Source organism: Salmo salar, chromosome ssa01, assembly GCF_905237065.1.
Source record: "Salmo salar chromosome ssa01, Ssal_v3.1, whole genome shotgun sequence".
Classification (NCBI taxonomy): Eukaryota; Metazoa; Chordata; class Actinopteri; order Salmoniformes; family Salmonidae; genus Salmo; species Salmo salar.
Window position 1 is genome coordinate 154,269,866 of NC_059442.1, and position 21,292 is coordinate 154,291,157.

The following is a 21,292-nucleotide window of genomic DNA, read 5'->3' on the forward strand; positions in this document are numbered from 1 at the left end:
AAATTTCATCAGGAATTAGAGGCGAGGGGTGGAAAAGACAATGCATTTGCATAACAGAGGATGCAAATAGGAGGAGGCCATTAGACTAGCAGGGATAAATACAACTGAGGTAGATGGGAGCGTAGAGCCTAAGTGAATGTAATGTCATAGAAATGTCACATCATTTGATTCCCTTTGTGGGTAAGGATACTGCTTTGCAGTCGAACATGAAAGGAAATATTATTAATATTCACCTTTTTCCCAAAGCCCAGATCTGGCAGATATTACAGGTGTCTCAACCAAATGAAAAGCCCACATCCTAATCCCTTCAATCCACAAACTGCTTGTTACATTTCCTTCATTAACAGATTCATTGAGTAAGTAATAATCCAGGTTTAATCTGGATTAACCAAACAGCCATCACTCAGTATGCATAGACAGATACAGTAATGGTATCAGTAATGGTCCCACCGACACACCCGTGTACCTTTATGCAGGTTGGAACAGTATGTTCAACAACATGGAACACAAATGATAATTGGGAAAATGTCAGCTACATTTAATTACATTTATAACGTAAAATGATAATATATGCAGTCACTGGGGCAACAATGTGTTCCTAATTGGCTACTTTTTGTTTTGTCGTCGTAATTTTGTCAGTCGAATGAATGTGAAATATTGTTGATGATTGTCCTTGTTTATGTGTTCCTTATGTGTGGGGGGTATTTTACTGTGTTTTACAGACCTCTCTGGTATTAACGACTCACCGTGTCAAAGTGTCATCTTGCTGTTTATTACCACACATACTGTGTGGCCTTTCTAGCAGACACTACGGTATACCAGTCTCCACATTTCTTCAGTTTCTCCAGAGAGGTTTTGATCTGAGGAGGTTGTGCTGAATCTGCGAGAACAGAGTTGGAACAAAATGGCCTCTTGTGTAGTTCTGTACCTACAGTAGATCTTACGGCAGTTGTATTATAGAAGTAGCAGCAGAAGCAACCTCTGACCCTATAAGGATTGTTCTTTCTGTGTGTATGTGGGCGCTCCGTTATGCTCTATCATGAAACCATGCACAAAGAGGTTCAGAAAGATATCATTTTTTCCACTTCTGAATGCAATCATTGATCAAACTTTAATTGACAACTCTTCACCATCCTTATTGACTATTTCAGTTTCCAAACTCCCTCCCAAAATGTTAAGATTTTCATATGCAAGTCATATGTAATACCCTTGTTAGAACCAAGTATTGAATTTATTTGTTATAATTAATTGGTATTAGATTTAAAAGGGGATTGAATTGCTCCCGAACTGTAATGTTGTTATTGCATTTCTTTTGAATAAATATTTCTTTAATGTATAAGTGAATAGGTTGGTTTACGTTTTGACGAATAAGGTCACTTGTTAAGCTGTGGCTGTCACAATGGGTGGCTTGTGGATTCCAAAGAGTCAGGCGCAGGAGACAGAAAGATTCCGTTAATGAATTTAATAAAAATATCCACACGGAAAATATGCAAGGTATGGAGTGCAAGGTGTGCAAAAGTAACGCACCACCCTTAAAAGAACGTAACCAGGGACGCAGCCCAAAAGGAATAGCGTAACTCCACAATATACAGAACCACATGAAACACACCCTGACAAACGAACAATCCCGCACAAACAACAAACCTAACTAACTAGCCTAAATACCCCTCCCCACTAACAACTAACACAAAACAGGTGCGCAACTAACCTAGGCCTAACTAACAGAACGTGAAACATAAATCGATGGCAGCTAGTAGGCCGGCGACAACGACCGCCGAGCGCCGCCCGGGCGAGGAGGGGCGCCACCTTCCGTAGGTGTCGTGACAGTGGCCAATGGGAGTTGACCTGGTTAACGGGAGGCCTAGGGAAAAAAAGAGAGGGAGAGAAGTTGAGAAAAGGATGAACGTTACATTATGACCGTTGGTAAAGAAAAATGATAACAGAAGACGATACAAATAGAACAAAACCCATACCTACTGAGTTTTGAAGGGAAATATTGATTTTATTTTATAAGAGAGTTGTTATAATTTTGTTAAGAAAGACTTAGTAAAGACTGAAGCTACCGTCTCATTGTGGAGATATTTGATAGCCTTGGGGTTAGCCTAGCATTGTGTGACACCGAGAGAGAATTGCTTGGGAAAGATTAACGAGTGTAACACCCTGGCCATAGAGAGGGGTTTTTGTTCTTTATTTTGGTTAGGCCAGGGTGTTAGATTGGGTGGGCGTTCTGTTCATTTTTCTATGTTTTTGTATTTCTTTGTTTTGGGCCGTGTGTGGCTCCCAATCAGGCACAGCTGTAGTTCGTTGTTGCTGATTGGGAGTCACACATAAGGAGCCTGTTTTTCCTTTGGGGTTGGTGGGGGGATTGTTTCTGTTTAGTGTCTTGCACCTGACAGTACTGTTTGGCTGTCGGTTTTCTTGTATCATGTTTGTTCGTAAATTAAAACTCAAGATGAACACTAACTCCGCTGCACCTTGGTCTACTTCCACAGACAGCCATTACGAGTTCATGTTCCCATGGGATATCGGTTACTGCTGAAGAGTACTGTCTGCATTGATAGCTGTGCTTGCTGTGGATCTTGTGAGGAAATCTGCACAGAACTGCCATACTTCGCTGAGGGAATATCTACGAGTAGTCAGTAACCACAACGGGGTTGAGCTAGTTTGAAATAATTTGGACGTGGGTTGTGCATGACTCATTGGGGTTTATTATTTTTATGGTGCTTTGAAAATGTAATAATACACATATTGAACCTTATGTCTGTTGCCTTGGTGGGGTCATTTACTGTTTCAATTTAATTTAATGCGTGAGAAAGCATATCCTTATACAATAACAAAAATCTATAATCATTCCATCTGAAGTTAATACCCTAGTTGTCATCACCCTAGATAGTTTACAATAGGGATTCTTATTGGAGATGTCCTTCTCACCTGACATCCCATGCGGTTGAGATATTGTAACGGCTGTCGTCGGGAATAGAGGACCAAAACGCAGCAGGAATGTGGATGCTCATCTTGTTATTTATTTTAAATAAAGAGAACACCAAAATAACAAAACGAAGAACGCACGAACAACAAAACAGTCTTGTCATGCTCACACAGGCAAAACAAGAAACAATCTCCCACAACACCAAACCAAACAATTACCCATATATAGGACTCTCAATCAAAGGCAACGAGAAAGCACCTGCCTCCAATTGAGAGTCCAACCCCCCATCAACCTAAACATAGAAATACAACATACCAGAAAGAACATAGAAATACAAAACATAGAACATAGACCAAAACCCAGAAATAATAAATCAAACATCCTACTACCTACACCACCACCCCAAAACACATAAACAAAATACCCTCTGCCACGTCCTGACCAAACTACAATAGCAAAAATCCCTAAACTGGTCAGGACGTGACATACCCCCCCCAAAGGTGCAAACCCCAGATGCACCTTACACAAAAAAAAAATCCCCAAAAACAAACAAAAATCCCCCTAAACTAAAGGGTGGGAAGGGAGGGTGGCTGCCGTCAACGACGGCACCTGTGCTACACCCCCCCTCCCCAACCCACCTAAACTGTAGATGGCTCCGGCTCAGGCCTACTGCCCTCCAGACTGCAGACAGACTTGCTCAGTTTCGGGCCGTAGGCAGACTCCCATCGTTCCGGATCGTAGGCAGACCTCTTCCGTTCCACACTGTAGGCAGACTCATTCGATACACAGTTAATCATATTTAGCTCCGGATTGTCAGACTTACTCAGTTCCGGGTTGCTGATCGACTCCCCCGGTTCCGGGTCGCAGGCAGACTCCCTCGGTTCCGGACTAGACACTGTTGCCGGATACGCTGGACTGCACACTGTTGCCGGATACTCTGGACTGCACACTGTTGCCGGACTCTCGAGGCTGGGCTGACGCACTGGAAGCCCGATGCGTTGTGCTGGTACTGGATGTGCCAGTCTGGGGACACGCACCTCAGGGCTAGTGCGGGGAGCGGGAACAGGCCGAGTCGGACTGGGTTGACGCACTGGAAGCCTGATGCGTGGTGCTGGTACTGGAGGTATCAGCCTGGGAACACGCACCTCAGGGCTAGTGCGGGGAGTGGGAACAGGCCGAGTCGGACTGGGTTGACACACTGGAAGCCTGATGCGTGGTGCTGGTACTGGAGGTATCAGCCTGGGAACACGCACCTCAGGGCTAGTGCGGGGAGCGGGAACAGGACGAGTCGGACTGGGCTGACGCACTGGACCGTAGAGGCTTACTGGCGGTCTCGAGCGCAGAACTGGCATCGCTCTTACTGGCTGGATGCCCACCTCCCCCTGGCAAATGCGGGGCGCTGGTACTCCGCGTACCAGCCTAAAAATACTTGGCCTCGCCACAGTACCCATTACCCCGAAGCACAGGACCTGTCCAGTCACTGGTTTCCCAAAAAAGGTACGGGGATTTGGCCTGGGGCTCACTCATCGCCCAGCCAACTACCCGTGTGCCCCCCCCCCCCCAATTTTTTTTTTATTGGGGCTGCCTCTCGGGCTCCCTTAAATCCTCCACAGCCCTGGAAATGCCTCTCCTCAACTCTGCCCATGTCTCCTTTTCCCGACAGTCCATATCATATTCCCATCGCTCCCTTCTCCGCTGCTTGGTCCTATTATGGTGGGAGATTCTGTAATGGCTGTCATCGGGAATAGAGGACCAAAACGCAGCAGGAATGTGGATGCTCATCTTGTTATTTATTTTAAATAAAGAGAACACCAAAATAACAAAACGAAGAACGCACAAACAGCAAAACAGTCTTGTCACGCTCACACAGGCAAAACAAGAAACAATCTCCCACAACACCAAACCAAACAATTACCCATATATAGGACTCTCAATCAGAGGCAACGAGACAGCACCTGCCTCCAATTAAGAGTCCAACCCCCCATCAACCTAAACATAGAAATACAACAAACCAGAAAAAACTAAGAAAAACAAAACATAGAACATAGACCAAAACCCGGAAATAATAAATCAAACACCCTACTACATACACCACCACCCCGAAACACATAAACAAAATACCCTCTGCCACGTCCTGACCAAACTACATTAGCAAAAATCCCTAAACTGGTCAGGACGTGACAGATATTCTATGTAAGGTAATATTGTGAGAGTCAAATTCGAGCCTGGTAAGAGGGTTACACATATAATTAATCTTTAACTTCTTTGGGATAGGGGGCAGTATTTTCACGGCCGGATAAAAAACGTACCTGATTTAATCTGGTTACTACTCCTGCCCAGAAACTAGAATATGCATATAATTAGTAGATTTGGATAGAAAACACTCATGTTTCTAAAACTGTTTGAATGGTGTCTGTGAGTATAACAGAACTCATATGGCAGTCCAAAACCTGAGAAGATTCCATACAGGAAGTGCCCTGTCTGACAATTTTTTGTCATTTTGTTGCATCTCTATCAACATTACAGCATCTGTGCTGTAACGTGACACTTTCTAAGGCTTCCATTGGCTCTCTAAAGCCGCCTGAAAGTGGAATGGGGTGTCTGCTGTCTCTGGGCAAAGTATAGGAGCAGAGTTTGTAAGTGGACAGCCTGGGGACAGTGAGACTGGAGATGCGCGGTCACAAGAACTCGCCATGTTTTTCTTTCAGTCTTTGAATGAATACAACGTTGCCTGGTTGGAATATTATCGCTATTTTACGAGAAAATAGCATAAAAATTGATTTTAAACAGCGTTTGACATGCTTCTAAGTACGGTTATGGAATATTTTGAAATTTTTTGTCACAAAATGCGCTTGCGCGTTACCCTTCGGATAGTGACCTGAACACACGAACAAAACTGAGGTATTTGGATATAACTATGGATTATTTGGAACCAAAACAACATTTGTTGAAGTAGAAGTCCTGGGAGTGCATTCTGACGAAGAACAGCAAAGGTAATCCAATTTTTCTAATAGTAATTCTGAGTTTAGGTGACCCCGAAGTTGGCGGATGTCAAAATAGCTAGCCGTGATGGCCGAGCTATGTACTCAGAAAATTGCAAAATGTGCTTTCGCCGAAAAGCTATTTTAAAATCGAACATAGCGATTGCATAAAGGAGTTCTGTATCTATAATTTTTAAAATAATTATGTATTTTGTCAATGTTTATCATGAGTAATTTAGTAAATTCACCGGAAGTTTTCGGTGGGTATGCTAGTGTGAACATCACATGCCAATGTAAAAAGTTGGTTTTTGATATAAATATGAACTTGATTGAACAAAACATGCATGTATTGTATAACATAATGTGCTAGGAGTGTTGCAAAGGTTAGTGCTGCATTTAGCTGTGGTTTGGGTCTATGTGACATATATGCTTGCTTGGAAAATGGCTGTGTGATTATTTGTGTCTATGTACTCTCCTAACATAATCTAATGTTTTGCTTTCGCTGTAAAGCCTTTTTGAAATCGGACAATGTGGTTAGATTAACGAGAGTCTTATCTTTAAAATGGTGTAAAATAGTTGATTGTTTGAGAAAATTGAATTGTGGTATTTTAGTTGGTTTAGTGTTTCGCGCCGTGCGATGCAATTGGCTGTTGGCTAGGGGTTCCGCAGGCGGAACGGGGTTCCGCTAGCGGAACGTCTGTCCTCAACAGGTTAAATTCATCTCTTCCCAAGCATAGGAACTGTTGTAAATAATCTGGGCTCCAATTGGGTTCTTTAACTATCATATACATATGTGGTGGGCTTGATGAAGCGTTGGTTCAGGGTAAGAAGGCTTACATACCAACAGAGGAAGTATTAGCACCATCCAACACAGGATATCATGAATGTTCATCCTAAAAATTGTCAAAGACCCCAGCCACCCCAGTCATAGACTGTTCTCTCTACTAACGCATGGCAAGCAGTACCGGAGTGCCAAGTCTAGGACAAAAAGGCTTCTCAACAGTTTTTACCTCCAAGCCATAAGACTCCTGAACAGGTAATCAAATGGCTACCAGGACTATTTGCATTGCCCCCTCCCCCCCCACCCTCTTCTACTCTGCTGTTACTCTCTGTTTATCATATATATGCATACTCACTTTAACTATACATTCATGTACATACTTCCTCAATTGGGCCGACCAACCAGTGCTCCCGCACATTGGCTAACCGTGCTATCTGCATTGTATCCCGCCAGCCACCACCTGCCAACCCCTCTTTTACGCTACTGATACTCTCTGTTCATCATATATGCATAGTCACTTTAACCATATCTACATGTACATACTACCTCCAATCAGCCTGACTAACTGGTGTCTGTATGTAGCCTCGCTACTTTATAGCCTCGCTACTGTATATAGCCTGTCTTTTTACTGTTGTTTTAATTCTTTACTTACCTATTGTTCACCTAATATCTTTTTTGCACTGTAAGGTTGTACTCGGCGCACGTGACAAATGAACTTTGATTTGATTTGATGTTCAATACTGCATTGTACATCACTTTGAAGCTCCTCAGTTATAGTCCTACTGGGAGCTCTGTGGAGCACGCCTACTGTATGTAAATAATGGGGAGTGTCTATTCAACTAAACAAATATTTTTTTTACATTTACATTTTTGTCATTTAGCAGATGCTCTTATCCAGAGCGACTTACAGTAGTGAATGCATACATTTCATTTTTGTTTTTTCTCCGTACTGGTCCCCCGTGGGAATCGAACCCACAACCCTGGCGATGCAAACACCATGCTCTACCAACTGAGCCACATGGAAAAGGAAGAAACCAATTTAGGATAACTAGTTGGCAGCCACCTTGAGGGTGTAGACTGATGGTAAGTGTTGCTGTGAGTATAAGCTACGCCCTGGCGAGTAAGGACACTGTGGAGTCAAAACAAACCATGTCTGCCTATATCTCATGATTGTGTTACCTTGTTGAACATGATTGTGTTCCCTTGTTCCCATGATTGTGCCCCTCTTGTGTATAAAAGAGGGGCCCAGCTTCATAGGGGAAAAAAGGAGAAGAGTGCAGAGGGAAACAGAAGAAATGGTAGAAAGGTAGGTTGGAAAAAAGAAAGGGTAGAAAGACAGGTTGGTAAAAATAAAAGTGAGGTAGGGAGTGAAAGACAAGAGACAGACAGGTAGGTCCGAGGGGTGTGAGTACGGTGACACTATGTGACTAACTTATTTTTTTAAATTATTTATTTCTATTGTATTTTTACTATTCATTTAAACCATCTACCTTACTGTGGGGAACAACAGCTGTGTATAAATGATTAAGCAACCTCCTCACAGTGTGTATCCGTCACAAATGGCACTCTGTTCACTATAGTGCACTACTTTTGACTATGACTCATAGGTCTCTGCTCAGAAGTAGTGTACCATGTAGGGAATAGGGTGCCATTTGGGACAATGTCGTTGGCTCAGGCTCACACAACCCAAACATGTACATTTGAAATGACGGCAGGCCTTAAGCTGATTTGTGTGACCCCACTGAGAGCTAGGAGAATGTAAAGGTCACAGCGAGAGGGCAGGGGAAATTCAGCCAATAGGAACTGTTACTGTATCAGTATAACACACACAAACTCTCTCTCTCAATTCAATTTAAGGGCTTTATTGGCATGGGAAACATACAGTACCCATCAAAAGTTTGGACACACCTACTCATTGAAGGGTTTTTCTTTATTTTTACTATTTTCTACATTGTAGAATAATAGTGAAGACATCAAAGCTATGAAATAACACACATGGAATCATGTAGTAACCAAAAAAGTGTTAAACAAATAAAAATATATTTTATATTTGAGATTCTTCAAAGTAGCCACCCTTTGCCTTGATGACAGCTTTGCACACTCTTGGCATTCTCTCATCCAGCTTCACCTGGAATGCTTTCCCAACAGTCTTGAAGGAGTTCCCACATATGCTGAGCACTTGTTGGCTGCTTTCCTTTAATCTGCAGTCCAACTCATCCCAAACAATCTCAATAAAGTTAAATCTAGACTTGGTTTCCTCTATCGTAATCGCTCCTCTTTCACCCCAGCTGTTAACATTGCCAGACAAGTGAACTAAAAATGAACAGTAAACATTACACTCACAAAAGTTTCAAAATTACAAATGTCATATTACGTGCAAATATTTAAAGTACAAAAGGGAAAATAAAACATTAATCCTCTCTCTTTATCCGTCTCTCTCACACACACACACACGCACGCACACACTCACGCACGCACGCATACAGACACACACACACAGACCTGCTGTTCCTGATATCTCATAATATTATTTCATTGCTATTAATAACTTATTAATAACATATTGTATGTGTCAACAGTCAGCCACAGTACAGGGTCCCATAATGTTCAGTTTAGTTGACCAATAAACAAAGTGGCATCACTGGATTATAAAAAGGTAGATGGATTTAAGTCTATTTTACAGATTTAAGGTTATTTTACAGGACACTTAACAGACAGTGCCAAGATTATATTTTTTTTTACCAGAGGGGTTAAATCACAAAGATCAATGAGTTAGACATTGTTAGTTGATACTACATATTCAACTTTCTATTTCCTAATTCATAAAAGAACATTGGAATGGGCATGATATAACTGAGTATTATATGTTAGAATATCACGAAGTAGAGCATAATAAAGCATCTCTGTACTAAAGGGAACTTTACCACAGCTTACACAGCTACCTGACCCAATACGCAGGATAGAGGGGCTGGGTAAATGTGGTCTGGACTCTGTGGACGAGGGTCATTGTGTCAGAGACGCTGTAAGAGGACAGAGTACCTGCCTTAGTGTCTTTATATGAGACTGCTGTACGAACAGTATCACCACTCCACTCAACTCCACTCAACCTCCCAGACAGACCCTCTTTACACATCCCCTGCAAGAAGTAATTGAATCTGGCCAAGATCAGCCATTAGTTTACGGAGTGTGGCTGACTAAGCGGTGGATTTCCGCACGTTGGCAGTGGAGAGTGCTTGGAACCAGGTAGCACTGTTCGATATGTTCCTGCACGGCGTCTCGGAGGTGGTCAAGGATGAGCTTGCTGCTCGTGAGTTGCCTACGGATTCCCTCATCGCTTTGACCATCCGAATCGATGGGCGACTACAGGAACGACAGAGGGAGAGGAAATTTGATTTTGCACACACGCCCAGGGATCCCACCTTGCCTCCGAGTCAACCCGGAAGCTCCCGGCGGTCTCGTTGCTAAGAGGACACGAGGGTTGCAGACCTGCCCCGAGGGCTGCCGAAGATGGCCGAATCACAGCTTCCTGAGCCTATGCCACTAGGTAGAGCTGGGCTGTGGGACTCTTGGTAATTTTGTGTCCTCTTGTCCTCTAAAGAAGCCAGGCTCACTGGTAGGAGCAAGGACTATCGAGGGTCTTATGGAGAACGTTCCTGCTTCCCCTGCTCGCACCCTTTTCATGCCATTCTGCTGTGGGGAGACCAGTCCAAATCTCTCAGTGTTCTCATTGACTCTGGGTACGACAAGAGTTTTTTGGTCGCTACCCTGGCATCCGAGCTGAACATCCCCACTCAGCCCCTCTCCATTCCCATGGACATTAGAGCCCTGGACGGGCGCTCTATAGGCCGAGTCACCCACAACACCACTCCCATCCACCTACATCAAGTCCCCTCTGATTCCCGTTTCAATTGGGATTCTCCTGGCTTCAACATCACAATCCCCTCATTAACTGGTCTACTGGTGCCATCATGGGCCCGTTCTGCCACGCCCATTGCCTGAAGTCAGCACAACCTGCCCCGGGACGTCTTCCTGGGGCTCGGAAGGTGCCCCGGACCTTTCTGCCATTCCCGCGGCGTACCAGGACCTCCGGGCGGTGTTCAGCAAGGCCCGGGTCACATCGCTTCTGCTGCACCAACCCTATGACTGCGGGATTGACCTTCTCCCTAGCACCACGCCGCCCCGGGGACATCTGTACTCTCTGTCGGGACCGGAGACCAAGGCTATGGATACCTACATTGGGGACTCCCTAGCTGCTGGATTTATCCATCCCTCTTCCTCTCCCGCCGGTGCAGGCTTCTTCTTTGTGGAGAAAAAGGACAAGACCCTGTACCCGTGCATTGACTACCAGGGACTCAACGACATTACGGTTAAGAACTGTTACCTGCTACCACTCATCTCCTCAGCCTTCGAGCTACTCTAGGGGGCCACTGTGTTTTCCAAGCTGGATCTACAGAATGCCTACCACCTGGTACGGATACGAGAGGGGGATGAGTGGAAGACCGACTTCAACATGGCCAGTGGCCACTACGAGTATCGGGTCATGCCCTTTGACCTCACCAATGCCCCTGCTGTGTTCCAGGCTCTGGTGAATGATGTTCTCCGCGACATGTTAAACCGGTTCGTCTTCGTCCACATTGATGACGTCCTCGTCTTCTCCCGCTCCCCTCCCACTGCGCCTTCTTCTCCCATCGCCTCAACGCCATGGAAGGAACTATGATGTGGGGAATCGGGAGCTTCTTGCAGTTTAGATGGCGTTGGAGGAATGGAGGCACTGGCTGGAGGGGGCGGAACATCTGTTCATCATGTGGACTGACCACAAGAACCTGCAGTATCTCCGCATCGCCAAGCGCCAGGCAAGCCAGATGGGCCCTGCTGTTCACACGGTTCAACTTCTCCCTCTCGTACTGGCCAGGATCCAAAAATGTCATGCCGGATTCACTGTCCAACCGCTATAGCCCCACGACTACTACCCCGGAACCCAAGACCATCCTTCCCACCTCATGCCTGGTGATGGCACTCAGCTGGGCAATAGGGAAGCAGGACCGTAGGGTGCAGAGTTCCCAGCCAAACCCCTGGGGGGGGGTTCTGAGAACTGGATGTTCGTTCCCAACACTGTCCGCTGTTCTGGACTCCTCCAGGTTGGCCTGCCAACTGGGCGCCCAACGGACCCTGGCCTTTGTGCGACAGCGCTTTAGGTGGCCTACCATGGTCTCGTACCCTTCGTATACACCCCACCTTTCATGTGTCCCGTATCAAGCCCGTGTCTTACAGTCCCTTGTCTTCCATTTCCAGGCCCACCCCTCCTCCCCGTGTTGTTGATGGCCATCCGGCGTACACGGTGAGATGCCTCCTGAGGGTTCGACCACGGGGTAGGTGTTTCTAGTACCTGGTTGACTGAGAGGGTTATGGCCCGGAGGAGAGGCGCTGGGTCCCCGCTAGAGACATCCTGGACCCAGCCCTCATCGCTGACCTCCACCGCCGGCACCCCGGTCAACCAGGTATGTGCCCAGGTAGGACGCCAGGTGGCGCCCCTAGAGGGGGGTACTGTCACGCCCTGATCTGTTTCAGCTGTCTTTGTGCTTGTCTACACCCACGCCAGGTGTCACCCATCTTCCCCATTATCCCCTGTGTACTAATACCTGTGATATATGTTTGCCTGTTGCCAGTTCATCTTGTTTGTCAAGCTTACCAGCATTTGTCCTGTTAGCTCCTGTTTTTTCCCAGCCTCTCTTTTCTCGCCCTACTGGTTTTTGACCTTTGCCTGTCCTGACACTGAACCCGCCCGCCTGACCACTCTGCCTGCAACAGACCCTGAGCCTGCCTGCCATCCAGTACCTTTGCTTCTGTTGCTGCAATTAACATTATTACTTCTACACATTCTGCATCTGGGTCAGTCTATTCCCTCTCTATCTACAGTTGTAGCCCAGCCAGACTGTTCTCCATAGTGGACTGGAGAGTGGCCTCTCTCTCTCTCTCTCTCTCTGGTTGGCTGGAGGAGGGAAGTGAAATGGTGCATCTCCTCTGGTCAATAATAATACTCACCTTGAGAGACTCCACAGCCTGTTGGAGCTCCTTCAGCACCTTCTCTCTCTCCTGGACTCTCTGCTGGAGCTTCTGCTGACTCATCCCCAGCTGACTCTGTGGAGGAACACTCTTCATTGAGCTATCAAGTTTTGTGTCCATTAGTTAACTTGTCACCATAACACACAGTTGATTGAATGATTATAGTTCTTACTGTACATGACATGTATCACAGAGACGGAACGTTGGACTCAAAAGAGTATTCAGAATGATAATGGAGTTTGACTTTAGAAGAAGCTGATCGATTTGGATAATTTATGATAATCATATTTCTTCTGCTGTCGGTCGATTTCATTTCAATGACTATGTTTCTTGATCTCTCCTATCAAACAGCCTTCCTACTATTTAACAGAGTCACCAACCAGTTGTTCTGGTCTAACCTGTTTCTCTGTCCTCTCTGCTGCAGCTGACATTGTATCATGGCCATTATGTTCATCCATCACACACAGTAGACATATACACTGTTGATCCGTACGGCAGTTTGTCATGATGAGAGCCGATCTTCTCCTATAGCTGTATGGTGGCTTTGACCAGCTTGTGTTTCTTTAGTCCAGGAACATCATAGTGAGGTTGGAGGTGAGTCTCGCAATAAGACACCAGACATGCCAGACAGGACATGAAGGCATTCTGCTTTCTGGTCCCAGTGCAGAAATCACACGCCACATCTCCAGGTCCAGCATAGCACAGAGCAGGGGGAGCAGCCTGGAGTCCTGTCTTCTTCAGTGTCTCCACCACCTCAGCCAACATGTTGTTTATCCTCAGAGTAGGCCTTGGAGTGAAGGTCTGATTGCACTGAGGACAGCAGTAGATGCCCTGATCATCCTGATCCCAGTAGCCCTCAATACAGCTTCTACAGTAACTGTGTCCACAGGGAATAGCCACCAGCTCCTTCAGTAGATCCAGACAGACAGAACAACAGAACTGGTCCTGGTCCAGTAGAACTCCCCGCAGAGCCATTTGGACTGTTGTTGTTCACTCTCACACAGACAGATGACACAGAGACAGAGATCAGTTTTGTTTCCTCAGAAGAAAGTTTGTGGGAGGGGGAGAGAGAGAAATATAACTAAAGAGGGAGAAAGTGTGTGTGTGTGCATGTGCGTGTGTGTGTGTGTGTGTGTGGCTGTGTGTGTGTGTGTGTGTGTGTGTGTGTGTGTGTGTGTGTGTGTGTGTGTGTGTGTGTGTGTGTGTGTGTGTGTGTGTGTGTGTGTGTGTGTGTGTGTGTGTGTGTGTGTGTGTGTGTGTGTGTGTGTGTGTGTGTGTGTGTGTGTGTGTGTGCGTGTGCTTCTGTCTGTTCTCAAACATTAGAACAACACCAACATCTGCTTACAGAGTGCAATAAAAATACTGTCTCAGTGCCTGCATTATAATCTGTATTATTGTTCTAAATATCAGAGATATTTTTCTTTTTTAGAGATAATGTAATGTTCTTTTCTGGACTGGGTTTATAGGCAAAGGCGGAAAACATCTCATTATTCATTCTAAATGCACAGAGTAAAACAGCCCATAAAATGCAGATTGCATTAATCATTAATCACACAAACACACCCACACATACATGCGCACGTACGGACACACGCACACACACACACACACAAATAACTCCTGGGGTAGAAAACAGAGGGAATTGGCCTGATTATTCCTCTCTGTCTTTTGTTCTCCTTCAGTTTCTAATCCTCCCACTCCTTTTATCTCTTTCATACTCCCACAGTCTCAATATCACTCTCTCAGTCTGTCTGCTCTCTCTCTCTCTCTCTCTCTATCACTCTGTATCTATCTCTCCTTCAATCTGACTCCCTCTCTCTTTAGCTCTTTGCAGTGCTCTCTCCTGGTGTTTGAAGAGACAGCATATGACAGAGAGCAGACCTAAACTATTAACTAGAGATTCAACCTGTCAGAGAAGCTCTTCTCCCCACAAGCAACAGGAAGGCCTACCATGACTGCCACACTGCCAGACTCAACAATTACATTCTCATTCAGCTCGGTTTGGATTTTCTGTTTAATCAGTAACCAAATTGCACCTGAACCTGTCAAGTAAATACCATCCTTCTCAGGCCTATACAAGAGGGAGAGAGAGAGGGAGAGAGAGGGAGATAGATGGATAGGAATAGGGAGAGAGAGGGAGAGTGAGGGAGGGAGAGAGAGAGGGATAGGAATAGGGAGAGAGAGAGAGTGAGGGAGAGACAGAGAGATAGGGGGAGTGAGGGAGAGAGAGAGGAATATGGAGAGAGAGGGGGAGTGAGGGAGAGATAGAGGGATAGGAATAGGGAGAGAGGGGGGGAGTAAAGGAGAGAGGGAGAGAGAGGGATCGGAATAGGGAGAGGAGTGACGGAGAGAGAGCGATAGGAAGACGGAGACAATCCATCACAACTTTTATTATTTCTCAGCCTTTCTCCTCTCCCCCTCTCTTTCCCCCCCTCTCTCCTCTTTGTCTCTGGGTGTGAACATGGGGAGAAGAGTGAGGTATTGATTGTCAGGGGGTTCCAAGGACTTTGTGTCTAATCCAACAAAATGGCTGCCTTAGATGAATCTGCAGCCAAAGTCTTTGACTCAACCGTTATCATCTAACACGGGTCATTCTACTATGCTTATAGCTGCAGCGTCTGGCACCAGAACCGTGTAGCTGGGTTCAAATAGTATTTGACATCTTTCAAGTATACTTGTAGCATTTGCGGTAGCCTGCCTGGAGTGCCAGATCGGCAGGATTTGCCCTTTTGATACTGTTGTATTGATTCTAGTGCACCAGGCATGCCCAGCTTTGTAATTTGCTATTATTTGAAAAGTTTTTTTAACCCAGGTCTGCAGAGCACCAGGTATAAGCCAGCTGGTGATCAGGTACCTGTGGTGGGTTGTGGTAGGATGTGGTTTATAGAGATCAAGGTCATTCAGTAGACCATGGCATGCATCCCATGGTACCCTATTCTTTCTATAGTGCAATACTTTTGACCTGGGCCCATCGGGGTCTGGTTAAAAGCAGTGCATAATATATAGAAAAAAGAGCCATCTGGGATGCAGCCGCAACCAATCTAAGTAAATACGGTGTAAATAGACTTCCTTCCTCTAGAGTCAACTGAATATAGAAGCTTATCAAGAGGAAGGTGTTTCCCTCTTTCCTGAATTTATATGACATAATTAAATATTTCTAAAACATTCTGGGGGGAATTATTTGGACATTACTTATGAAGTACAATTGAAGTCGGAAGTTTACATACACTTAGGTTGGAGTCATTAAAACTCGTTTTTAAACCACTCCACAAATTTCTTGTGCATGACACAAGTAATTTTTCCAACAATTGTTTACTGGTAGATTATTTCACTTAAAATTCACTGAATCACAATTCCAGTGGGTCAGAAGTTTACATACACTAAGTTGACTGTGCCTTTAAACAGCTTGTAAAATTCCAGAAAATGATGTCATGGCTTTAGAAGGTTCTGATAGGCTTATTGACATCATTTGAGTCAATTGGAGGTGTACCTGTGGATGAATTTCAAGACGTACCTTCAAACTCAGTGCCTCTTTGCTTGACATCATGGGAAAATCAAAAGAAATCAGCCAAGACCTCAGAAAAAAATTGTAGACCTCCACAAGTCTGGTTTATCCTTGGGAGCAATTTGCAAACACCTGAAGGTACCACGTTCATCTGTACAAACAATGGGGGATGCTTGCAAGCCGATGAACACCATCCCAACCGTGAAGCATGGGGGTGGCAGCATCATGCTGTGGGGGTGCTTTGCTGCAGGAGGGACTGGTGCACTTCACAAAATAGATGGCATCATGAGAAGGAAAATTATGTGGATATATTGAAGCAACATCTCAAGACATCAGTCAGGAAGTTAAAGCTTGGTCGCAAATGAGTCTTCCAAATTGACAATGACCCCAAGCATACTTCCAAAGTTGTGGCAAAATGGCTTAAGGACAACAAAGTCAAGGTATTGGAGTGGCCATCACAAAGCTCTGACCTCAATCCTTTAGAAAATGTGTGGGCAGAACTGAAAAAAATGTGTGCGAGCAAGGAGGCCTACAAACCTGACTCAGTTACACCAGCTCTGTCAGGAGGAATGGGCCAAAATTCACCCAACTTATTGTGGGAAGCTTGTGGAAGGCTACCCGAAACGTTTGACCCAAGTTAATTTAAACAATTTAAAGGCAATGCTACCAAATACTAATTGAGTGTATGTAAACTTCTGACCCACTGGGAATGTGATGAAAGAAATAAAACATATTTTGGGTTGAGGTAATAAGGCCTTAAATTGTCAAATGTCAGATGTTCCCATGGCCTCCTGCTTATCATCTTACGCTCTCTCACACCAACCAGCACTTCTACAGTAAACACACACTGATGATCACGCCTACACACACAACCCACAAACATACACAGACACACTGATGCTCACACCTACACACACACAACCCATAAACACACACATTGATGCTCACACTTACACACAACCCAAAAATCACTGCTTACATCTGCACACAACCCACAAACACTGATGCTCACACCTAAACACACACACCTACACACACACACACACACACACACACCGATGCTAACATCTGCACGCAACCCACAAACACAAACTCACTGAAGCTCACGGATCATGTTGAACTAGTATATATTTCAGAAGTTCATTCCAGCACACCCACTGTGTGAGCTGTGTGTTGAGCACGAATCACACACAAATGCATGCTCATACTCACATTCTTCCCATTCCAACAGACAAAATTGTAATTTCACATATCTACTCCTAGGGTTGCAAAATTCCAGTAACTTTTCCAAAATTACAAGGTTTGGATTCAGGATTTCCTGCTTATTCCCTCCTGATTCTGGGAATCTTCCAAGCGGGATTTCTGTAAAACCTGGGATTTTGGGTAAATTTGCAACCCTAACTGCGACAAATCACTGATTTATGTGTCATATCAAACCAAATCAATATGTATTTGTCGCATTCACCGAATGCAACAAGTGTAGGCTCTACTGTGAAATGCTTACTTACAAGCCCTTTCCCAACACTGCAGAATTACAGTTTCTCAATTGCTTAGACACAATTCCTGGAACAACTCACCATTTTCTCAAATTTTCTCAAAACTCACACCCAACGGTACAAACATTTAACTTCTGGGTCCCAATTCAAACTTTGCCCTCAGACACACACAAGCTGTCAAAAACACAGACTACATGACTGTTACACACTGGATGGATTAATTCAAAACACTGCGGCCAAAATGTTTAGAATAGGTTTCAGATAAAGAATTTGGAACTTTGTAAAATCACAGCACGGACTATCCAGATAAGCTTTTCAGGAATACTCTGGCGAGAGAACTTCAAAACAGTACTGTAAAAAATACCTCTTACATTAGTGGATAAGGGAATACTACTGTATATGCTGTTTTGGTCAAAAACCTGACCTTTGAAATGTCACACTGACAAAACATGTAAGGAAGTGTCCATGCACAGTAAAATACCCAATTTCCAAAAGCTTTATTTCCAAATCCAGCAAATGTACAAGTTACTAAGCATCAGCGTTCTCATCATCTTGTCTCAGGTCTGGGTCAGGCCATAATATCTCATAATCGTCAGACATTATGTTTGCTCTAGCCAGACAGCATGGGAAAAATGCCTTAGAAAATCCTGGATAGACTCCACAGGCACATTACCACAAGCGTCCACCATTGCCTCCAGGAGGTTTTGCTGTGCATAGGGGTTACGGTCATACACTCTCCACCGCCATGCTGAGAAAAATTCCTCAATCGGATTCAGAAATGGGGAATATGCTGGCAAAAAAAGAACGGTGAACCTGGGGTTGTCATTGAACAAGGCGCGAACCAGAGCAGCCCGATGCAAACTCATGTTATCCCAAATGACAACATCTTGGACTTGGTCTGGTTTCCCTGGCTCCCCTTCCTGTTGTAGAACGTTATTGTGCAGCTGATCTAGAAATTGAAGGAGTTGTGCCGTGTCGTATGGACCAACTTTGACATGGTGGTGGAGGACGCCACAATTGCTGATGGCTGCACATAGGGTGATGTTGCCTCCCCTCTGGCCAGGAACTTGTATGATGGCACGGTGACCAATAATGTTGCGCCCCCTTTTGCGCTTTTTTGTTAGGTTGAACCCTGCCTCGTAGATGGCAGGGCATCCAGTTCAAAGATTCTCTACAGAAGTAAAAAAAACTTTTTTTTTTACTGTACTACAAATACAGTAGTGTACTACTGTACTGGAATGAAAGATTGTGTACTGCACTTACTGTAACACATTACTGTATTTATATGCTGAGAGATGGGCCGTACTCAACATAGCGTAAAAATTCTGTACAGTATAGCAATTACCTGCACATATTGGAATCGTTACTCCTTAACTCTGATTTACTATCAAAAGGCCCACGGTACAGCTTCTTTGTTCTTGTGGTTCTTCTGAACGATCCGGTCAATGGTGTAAGTGTTGATGCTGTCAATTCCTTGGAAGACTACCTGGTCTTCAACTATATGGGTTTGAATTTCCCTCAAACGGATGGAATTATTGGCAATCACCATATTCTCCAGGGCAGTCTCCTGCTCAGCTGTGAGAAGTCTCCACCTACCTCCATATTCTCCAGGGCAGTCTCCTGCTCAGCTGTGAGAAGTCTCCACCTACCTCCATATTCACCAGGGCAATCTCCAGTTCAGCTGTGAGAAGTGTCCACCTACCTCCATGTTCACCAGGGCAATCTCCTGCTCAGCTGTGAGAAGTGTCCACCTACCTCCCATAGATGGCCGCATCTCAGTTCTGCAAAAATGAAATTTGACCATTACTGACCTATGGTCATCCATTACTGTGGTAAAAACTACACTGAGAACAAAGTGGAGATTCAGTCTATATGCACTACAACATTATATGTATCACAGTAACAAGGCAAATAACCCGTTTTCCCTTCTGAAAGTACGGACAATGGATGCAACCGTGTAACGGCTTAGATTGGGTTGCACTAGCTGTCCAGCTTCTCTCATAGTCCTCCCATGTATGAGAACCACACTAGGGTGGCACGGATTTCGTCTGAGATGACTTGTCTTTGTTGTTGTTGTTGTTCTTGTCCTCCTCCTCCTCTCTGTTGTCTTGCAACTTCGGCATTGTTAGGATCCATTGTTCCAAAGCACATGGACATGCCTCTAGACCCCATTTATTGATCCTGCAATTCTGATTGGTGTGTTAACAATTTTGAGGCTTAGTGTTGCACCTGGAGAAAGGTGTGCTCTTTGAGTTTAGGTTGTGATAACTTGAGTTAATTATATTTAGAGTATGTGTTTGGTGAATGAATATGTAGTGCAATGAATGATTTATTTGTCCACTTTTGTGTAAGGTTTTGCAGAAAGAGTTTTGAATATTGAAATGTGGAAACAGGTGAATAGTGTTTACGGTTATGGGAAATGTGTATGTTTTTGGGTATGACGTAAGGGTATGGGTTTTTGTGCTACAGGAACCACTTTTTGTGTTTAAGCAATCGAGAAAAACAGTAAAAAGGGAATCCTTCAAGGTAATTTTGTCCAAAATCAGGTTGTAGGTTTGGAGTTTTGATTTTGAGTGAAGGTTATGTTATGGAGGGTAGTATCCTGTATATATATATATATATATGTCTTTGCCAAAAAATCTAAGTTGATCTAACTCAAAATCTATCTTTTTGTAAAAACATGCTGAAAAATGTGGGAGCTCACATGCAGCTGTGTCTCTCTCCCTCTCTCTCCCACCAGACCACTCCAGATCCACTTTCAGGGCTTTTAGCAAGCAAAACACCATGGCTGCAAACATCTGTAACCATTATACAGACATACACACCAGGAAATAACACCATTCTGATTCTCAGCTTCAGTCATAGCGCTGAATGGTAATGTGGCTCTGTAGCTGTGCAGTGCAGTTAGTTCTGGACAAAGCAGAATTAGACATTCTTTCTTTGTCTCTCTCTCTGTTCTCTCTCTGCAGTTAGTTCTGGATAAAGCAGAATAGACATTCTCTCTCTTTGTCTCTATCGCTGTTCTCTCTCTGCAGTTCTGGAGGAAGCAGAATTAGAAAGTATCTCTGTTCGCTTTGTCTCTTTCTCTCTGTTCTCAATTCAATGGGCTTTATTGGCATGGGGAACATGCGTTTACATTGCCAAAGCAATTGAAATAGATGTCTCTCTCTGCGGTTAGCTCCGGAGGAAGGAGCAGGAGGTGTTGTGATGGTTGAGCTGGATCATAATGATAAGCATTTCACGGCACCAGGAGCATTTTATTGCTCCTGCTTTAACATCTGCTAAACTGTGTATGTCACCAACAAAATTTGATATGAGTTACCAAGTCAGTAGTGATGGGATTTTGTAAATGTGTTATATTGTGTTATATTGTATCATGATGAACAGATTGCAAAAGTGCAATGTATATAATTGATATGTTTAGCTGAGTGAAAAATGCTTGGATGTTGGTAATTTCTTAAATAATTAAAGTGTTTGGTATGTTCTGATGGGAGGGGCTTACAAAAGGAGTCTCTTTGTCAGTTCAAAAGGGGGTGA

The 21,292-nt window shown here is 44.4% G+C and overlaps 1 pseudogene; it reads right to left on the bottom strand.

Annotated features, from left to right (window-relative positions):
- Positions 1-12,601: 12,601 nt before the first annotated feature.
- Positions 12,602-13,729, bottom strand: LOC106568588 (E3 ubiquitin/ISG15 ligase TRIM25-like; annotated as a pseudogene).
- Positions 13,730-21,292: the final 7,563 nt, after the last annotated feature.